Source organism: Meriones unguiculatus, assembly GCF_030254825.1.
Source record: "Meriones unguiculatus strain TT.TT164.6M chromosome 13 unlocalized genomic scaffold, Bangor_MerUng_6.1 Chr13_unordered_Scaffold_37, whole genome shotgun sequence".
In the NCBI taxonomy this organism is placed as follows: domain Eukaryota; kingdom Metazoa; phylum Chordata; class Mammalia; order Rodentia; family Muridae; genus Meriones; species Meriones unguiculatus.
The window spans coordinates 6,774,550-6,782,907 of NW_026843647.1; positions in this window are offsets into that span (position 1 = coordinate 6,774,550).

Sequence of the window (8,358 nt, forward strand, 5' to 3'; positions counted from 1 at the left end):
AATGAATAAAGTGTAATTAATAAAAAAAGTTTGATCCTGTAACTATGAGAAGACTAGCCAGGATTTTCACCTGGTGGTTTTCATAGCACATCAGAACTCCACTGATTAATATTTTAAAACTCTGAAACTTTAAACTCTTTAAGTCTCATTTTCACATACTTTAAAATACTTTCTCAGACATTTACATCTTACAATTACATACCCTAAATCCCTTTCTTAGACATTCAAAATTTACATAAACTTTAAAGCATGTGTTTCCCCAATCTAGGCATTTACCAGGAGGCAGATTTGTTTGATTACTGGGATAAATGATTGACAAGAAAGTTATTTTAAATGAAAGAACCGTAAAATGTAAACTGTTAGGTATTAGTAGCTTCAGTTTGAATCTCATTTAAATCTAATTTTGTGAGATTAGATTTTTCAATGTCAAGCCAGCAAGGTAATGCCTTCTTCAGCAGGGAATCTAGATATCTGTAGAAAAGAACAAGGCCTGGCTTTCATGCATGATATGGACAGACCATGCAGCTGCAGCCTTTTTAACAGGAGCTGCCTAAAGTTTCATAACCTCTGCTAAACTTCTAGAGTGACAACCTGCTGTGAACATGACAAGAGATATAAGAGGAGTCAATTTGAGCAGGAAGTATAATCTAAATGGCCTCTATATCAGTCAAAATGACAGAGACTAAATGGAAACCTGGGCACCCAGTCTGGGTCCTCCATGGCGTTCTCAAAGACTTTGTATGGAGTAAGGGTTAACGGTCTTTGGATGCCACACAAAACAACATTGTCTTCAGCTGCCATGCAAGGCATCATGATCCACCAAACATCAGACTCGTGAGGGCTGAGATTTTTTTTTTTTATGAAGCAGGAACTTGAAAAAGTAACCTATTTTGGCCAGGCAGAGTAGAGCATTTAACTCAACAGTGTCCAAAGGTTAGACAGGGATTTATTGTTGGGTGAAGCATGTGGCAATTCATGGTTCAGTCATCATCATCATCACAGTTGAAATATGATCAAAGGAAAGGCCATTTCTGCCTACCTTAGCTACCAACTCCAGATGTCTGGCAGAGACATCATTTTCATTACATCTTAAATCCATACTCAGCAGAACTCTCTGAGGACTTTGAGGGAAAGCATCTAACTTATTGCCATATTTTTTCACTTGAATACTTTTTATTAATTAATTCCATTTACATATTGTTCAGAGGCCCCACACTCTTCTCCTCCCAATCCTACTCTCTCTCCCACATTCTCCTCCAGTATTCTGTTTCCTACCTACCCAGCCCCTGTAGTTTTATGATGACTGAGTTTGTTTTCCTCCCCTGTGGTCTGTTAGGGCAGTTCCATCAGGGGAAAGTGATCAACAAACAGAAAATATAGTCCATGTCCACTCCACTAACTAGTGGGCCCATGTGAAGCCTAATCAGCACATCAGCTACTTTTATGTAGAGGACCTATTTTGAGACCATGTATTGTCCTTGGTGGGTGCATCGGACTCCTTAGGACCCTCTGGGCCCTGGTTGATTGTCTCTGATGATGTTCTAGTGGCATTCCTGTCACACAAATATAAATGAATAAATATACAGATGTAACCAACTGAATTAATTCTTTAGTCTTTAGTATTGCTTTTATGTGACTGGAAAAACATAAGCCCTCAGCTCAAATGAAAAAAGAAAGAATTTCTTCTTGAATAAATTTGAGAGTCTATGAACACAATTTAGGTTATCCCAAATTCCATGAAACAATGTGGAAGCAGCTTCATCAATGTTCATAGTAACAGAATAAATAAAGAAAACTATGAATCCAATACAGGAGTGGAAACCTCAGAGAGGACGTTGACAGCAAAATGGGGCAAGTTATCATACAGGCCCAAGATGGCTATGTGATGGCATTCTTGTCTTTTACATTGGCAAAAGCCAGGAGTGTGCTGGGTTGTGGAGAGCCGGGGTTTGGTTGCCATGGTGCTGGCTTCCTCCCTCAAAACTGGTAAACCATTATGACTGTTGGGCAACCGTCATTACGAGCCCAGCCCTGGGCGTCATATGGGGTGATGGGTGAGCAGCCAATCAGGGGATGATACGTCATCTCACACCATGGGTGAGCAGCCAATCAGGGAATGATATGTCATCTCACCCCACTCTGGTGCGAGCAGGGCTTATATAAACAGCGCCACTTCGGGGCTCGGGGTCTTCCTCCTTTCATCCTTTGACTGCAATAAAGCTTGCTGCAGAAGGATCCTGTTGTTCGAGTGTGTTCTTGCTGGCGAGACGATTACGCGGGTCACAACACTGGGTTACTACATTCTAAAATGATTTTATTCATCACCTAATATATAGATAGATACATAGATAGATAGATAGATAGATAGATTGATTGATAGATAGATTGAGAGATAGAGAGATAGAGACATAGAGATATAGATATATAGATACAGATACAGATATAGATAGAGCTATCATTTTAACCGCAGAGGTGTCCAAGAAATGGCTACTCAGGGTGCTGCAGGTAGCCCAGGCTATGGTAATGATCCTCTCCAACTACAACATTGCAATCTCTCCACATCAATGAAGTTTTCATATCCAGTCTTTGCAGACATGGCTCTGTCCAGGAGTTCTCATTGATAAATGCATACATTCCTGCAGTTCAAGATTTAGTATGGGATAATTCTTGGGGAAAACTAATTCTCTTTCTCTTGGTTTTTGCTCATTGCCTACTTTTGCCCAATAGATTCTCTCTTAACAGAATATTTTTAAATATTCTTTATTAATTACACTTTATTTATTTTGTATTCCCCCTGTGGTTCCCTCTCTTCTCCCATCCCAATCCCTCCCTTCTTCCACCCTCTACATGCATGCCCCTCCCCAAGTCCACTGATAGGAGAGGTCTTCTTTTTTGTCCTTCTGATAGAGAGCTCACCTTCTTATAGAGGTGCGAATATCACAGCTGTGCCTGGTGCCCAAAGATGCCAGAAGGGATTTTATAAACTGGAGCTAAACATGTTTCCAAGGCCACCCTTCGGGCACTGAGAACTGATGCTAGCTTTTATTCAAAGTGGCCTATATATAGAGAGATGCCCGGGCATCTGTCTATACCACAGAGAGACACTTTAACACTAGGAGTGCATATAAACTTATTAGGATTTTCATAAGTGAGTATAACATTGAATCACTACAAAAGAAAAGGAGATGAAGCTCTTACTTATATTCCTAGTGAACTCCTTAGTGAACTTCCATAACCCAGTGCTTCCATGAGCCAAAACATCATAAGCCAAAACATCATGAGCCAAAATACATAAGTATGTATTCAGTACTCATAGGATACAAACAAGTGATATTTTATGCACACAATGAACACCCAAAAATATTAGAAAGAGTTAAACTTCTGAGAGTTTAGGAGCCATTTGATGATGTTCCTAGGTTGTCATGAGCTTATTCACACAAGATTTACATGTCACAGGAAAAATCAAAGACTAGGACCCCTAGGTTCCTGTATTTGATAAAGAAGTTTTGAGAAAAATCTACTGACAATACCCATCATTCTGTTCCTCTGGTTTAGATTCAATCTGAGAAATTATCAATATTTGCTGACCTTATACTTTGCCATTGAAGAGATCAATAAGGACTCAAACCTGCTTCCCAATATGACCTTGGGTTCCCACATCTACAATGCCTTCAGTTCTAACAAAAGAACCTTAGAGGACCCTCTGGTGTGGCTATCTGGAAGGAGTGATTATATCCCTAACTACAAGTGCAATGCTCAACACAAAGCTCTAGGAATCATTTCAGGAAACAAGCCAGAATTTTCTGCTGCGATCGCAACACTTTCAGCACTCTACAATGTCCCACAAGTAAGTTCCAAACATTTTAAAGCACAATCACATCTTAGGCCTGACCAAAACTAACAAACCAACAAAAGAACAATAACAGAACAAACAAAAGAAAACAGAGAAGTGGATTATGTCTAGTGTAGGCAGATTTCAAATAGTAGTGAAGGAATTATTTTGATATGGTGACAGTTAAAAGATGAAAGAGTGTGGTGAAAAGCATAGACAGAAAATTTAAGCAGATTGCTTAGTAGTATCTATGATTCTATCTCCAAACAATGGATGATGTACTGTGGATACTCAGTCTGCATTTGATCATAAGTCTAATTCTACAGCAAATATTCCTAACTACCCAATCTAGCATAAAAATGTCTCAAAATTCGTATGGTTATCAATACCTGACATATAGAAAAAGAAAGTACAGGACATGTAACTAAGTTTGGAACACTGTTTAATGCCATCACCGATAAAAATATCTCAAGGACTTAATGATCTCATTAAGGAAAGTAGATCTCAGAATAGCACCCACAGAGACCAACCACTTAGCTCTACCATCGCCATTGACACTTGCCAGGCTACACCAAAGAAATGCATCTATCAGCAGGCATTACTACAAACAGAAAAGACACGGTGAGCACAAGAGTCAGCAATAATCAAGATTAAAAAAAAAACATAGGATGACTCTTATTGTTATTAGTCAGTTGAACAATTCATAAATGTATTTTAAGCTAATACAACAAAAAATAAAAGACAAGAATTTACATCTGTCTGAGTTTTGTCTCTATCAAATCTATCGAGAGGGATGATGCAATAAACCCCTGGCAATGTGGCCTCAGATCTTCACAGCTTGCACCATTTTACCTTAGGAAACTGAGTCTCTAAAAACTTTGTTAGTCTCTTTCCATATTTGTTTCCTAAAGGTGAAGGTTCTCAGAAATATGGTGTTTTGTGACTAGAAAGTACCTGTTAATGCTTTCTGCACTTTTCTCTATGTCAGATACTCTTTTGCATTGTTACTGCAACAAGAGAGATCTATCTTGCCCTTCAAAGCCAGTGAAGAGCTTTTTGTTTACTTCTTGGCTGCTTCAGACACCTTAGTAACTTTGGAACCTATGGTATTTGTAAAAGCCTGTATTCCACCACATAATTTAGGAACAAGCTGATCTCACAGAATACATCCTCCTTAACAATATTCAGTCCTTTAAGGCTCATATTTGAATTATGAAGTCACTTCCTCATTCAGGGTGATGATTCCAAATACCTAAAACTCAGAATCACTTTTTTCTTTGCTCCTTCAGGTCACATATGGACTGTTTGATTCCATGCTTAGTGACAAAGATACATCACCATCCCTTTATCAGATGTCTACTAAAGACAGAGGTCTAGCCCAAGGGCTGATCTCTTTATTGCTCCACTTTGGCTGGAAGTGGGTGGGGCTCATTGTGTCTGATGATCAGAGAGGAAGGGAGTTTCTCTCTGACCTGAAAGTAAAGATGGTATCAGAAGATATCTGTGTGGCTTTTACAGAAAAACTCCCAGATAATTGGAATGAAAATATAAAATATGACTATGGTTTGCTGAACTTGAAACAACATACAGGAGTAAATGTGAATTTATTCTATGGTGATATGGATGACTTGCTGTTCTTCTGTGTAAACATGCGTATCTTTGTCACCAGAAAGAGGGTGTGGATCTTTGCAAAGCCACAGTCGACATACTTAGAGTCTATACTAAATGAAAAGCATGTTTTGATAAACCTATTCAGTGGAAGCTTCTCATTTTTAAAAAAGAGAACTATCCCTGGCTTCAAGCACTTTCTTGAGGCCCTTACACCCTCCCATTACCCAGGAGATGTTTACTTCTCTAAGTTCTGGATTGACAATTTTAATTGTTCACCTCCTGCTTCAGGATGTGGAAATCATAAACCTTGTCCAGTGAATATTTCCCTAAAGACTAAGGATAAAATAAATGATATGATGACTATTTCTGAGCCAAGCTATTCCATATGGAGTGCAGTGTATGCAGTGGCCCATGCCCTGCATAAAATGCTATTGAGCAAAACTGAAATGGAATCTAAAGAAGACAAAAACACAGACTGGCTTCTACCATGGCAGGTAAGCCTCACTCATAAGCAGGGGAAGCTGAGAATCTTACATTATTAGTAAGTAATTTGCTGTGGTCAAGCCAATAAAACATTTTCATCTTATAATTGAAAGTATAAGTTAAAATGGAAAATGGTTTAAGTTTCTCTCCATTTAGTCTGAGGTTGGCTATAGGCTTGCTGTATTTTTGTCTTTACTATGTTTCAGAATGTGCCTTGTATCCTTGATCTCTCCAAGACTTAGTTAAACATGAGTGGGTATTGGATTTTGTCAAATGCTTTTTTGGCATCTAAGAAGATGATCATGTGGTCTTTCTCCTTCAGTTTGTTTATATGATTGATTACAATGATGGATTTCTGTATATTGAACCTGCATTCCTGGGATTAAAACTACTTGGTCATGGTGGATGATATCTCTTATGTGTTTTGGGTTTGAGTTTGCAATTATTTTGTTGAGTATTTTTGCATCAATGTTCTTAAGAGAGATAGGTCTGAAGTTCTCTATTTGTTGGGTCTTCATGAGATTTAGGTATCAAGGTGACTGTGGCTTCATAAAATTAGTTTGGTAATGTTCATTCTGCTTTTCATTTGTGGAATAGTTTGAAAAGAATTGGAGTTAGCTCTTTTTAATGTCTGTAAAATTCTTCACTGAAACCCTCTGGCCCTGGACTTTTTTGTAAGGGATACTTTTGAGACTGCTTATATTTCTTTGGGGCATATAGAGTTCTATATTTAATCTATTTACCCAATCTTGATTTAATTTTGGTAAATGGAATCTATCAAGAAAATTGTCTATTTCATTTAGAATTTCAGATTTTGTGGCATATAGGCTTTTGTAGTAGACGTAATGATTGTTTGGATTTCCTCAGTATCTGTTGTTATGTCCCCTTTATCTTTTCTGATTTTGCTGATTTCGACAGTTTCTCTCTGCCTTTTAGTTAGTTTGCCTAAGGATATGTCTATCTTGTTGATTTTTCTCAAAGAACCAGCTTTGGGTCTCTTTGATTCTTTGAATTGTTTTCTTTGTTTCTAATTCATTGATTACAGCTCTGAGTTTGATTATTTCCATTTCTCTACTCCTTTTGGGCATGTCTGCTAGTTTTCCCCCCAGGGATTTTAGGTGTGTCATTAAGTTGCTTGTATGAGATGTCTCAAACTTCTTTCTGGCAGCACTTTGTGCTATGAACTTCCTCTTGGCACTGCTTTCGTTTTGTCCCATAAGATTTTATTACTATTTATTTATTTTATTACTATTACTATTTATTCTGTACTACAACTTGAAGTCAGGTATGGAAATGCCTCCAGAAGTTCTTTTATTATACAAAAAGTTTTAGCTATTCTGTTGTGTGTGTGTGTTTGTGTGTGTTCCATATGAAGGTGAAAATTGTTCTTTCAAGGTCTGTGAAGAATTGTGTTGCTATTTTGATAGTAATTGCATTGAATCTGTAGATTGCTTTTAGTAGGACTGTCATTTTTACTATGTTAATTTGACCAATCCATGAGCATGGGTGATATTTCCATCTTCTGATGTCTTTTTCAGTTTCTTTTTTCAGAGATGTGAAGTTCTTGTCACAGAGGTCTTTCTCTTGCTTGGATAGTTACCCCAAGATATATTATATTACTTCTGGATATTGTGATGTATGCTGTTTTCCTAATTTTTTATAAGCCCATTTATCATTTATAGTCATGTGGACTACTGATTTTATATGTTAATTTTATAACTTATAAAATTCTTCTTAGCACTGCTTTCATTGTGTCCCAGAAGTTTAGGCATGTTGCCCCTTCATTTTCATTGAATTCTTGAAAATCTTTAATTTATTTCTTCCCTGACTCAGTGGCCACTGAGTTTTTCAGTTTCCATGAGTTCTTTTTTGTTTTGTTTGTTTGTTTGTTTTGTTTTTTTAGGTTTTCTCTTGTTTCCATTGTTATTGATATCTAGCTTTAATCCTTGGTGGTCTGATAAGATAAAAAGGTTATTTCAACTTTATTGTACCTTTTGAGGCTCACTCTCTGTCCAAGTCAATGGGCAATTTTGGAGAAGCTTCTGTAAGTTGCTAAAAAGAAGGTATATTCTTTTTGTCTGGGTAAAAATTCTATATATGTCTGTTAAATCTATTTGATCTGTGCATATGTTAGTGTAATTGTTTCTCTATTTTCTGTCTTCATGACCTGTATTTTAGTGAGTGTGGGGTTTTGAAGTCTCCCTCTATTACTGTGGCTGTATTAGTGTATAATTTAAGCTTCAGTAATGTTACTTTTACAAATGTAGGTGCCCTTGTATTTGGAGCAAAATATTCAAAATTTAGACATCATCTTGGTGTATTTTTTTCTATTTTATGTATCCTTTTGCTATGATATGTGTCCTCTCATATCTGTTTTGAATAAATTCAGTTAAAAGATCATTTTATTAGATATTACGATGGCTTCTTTCAAC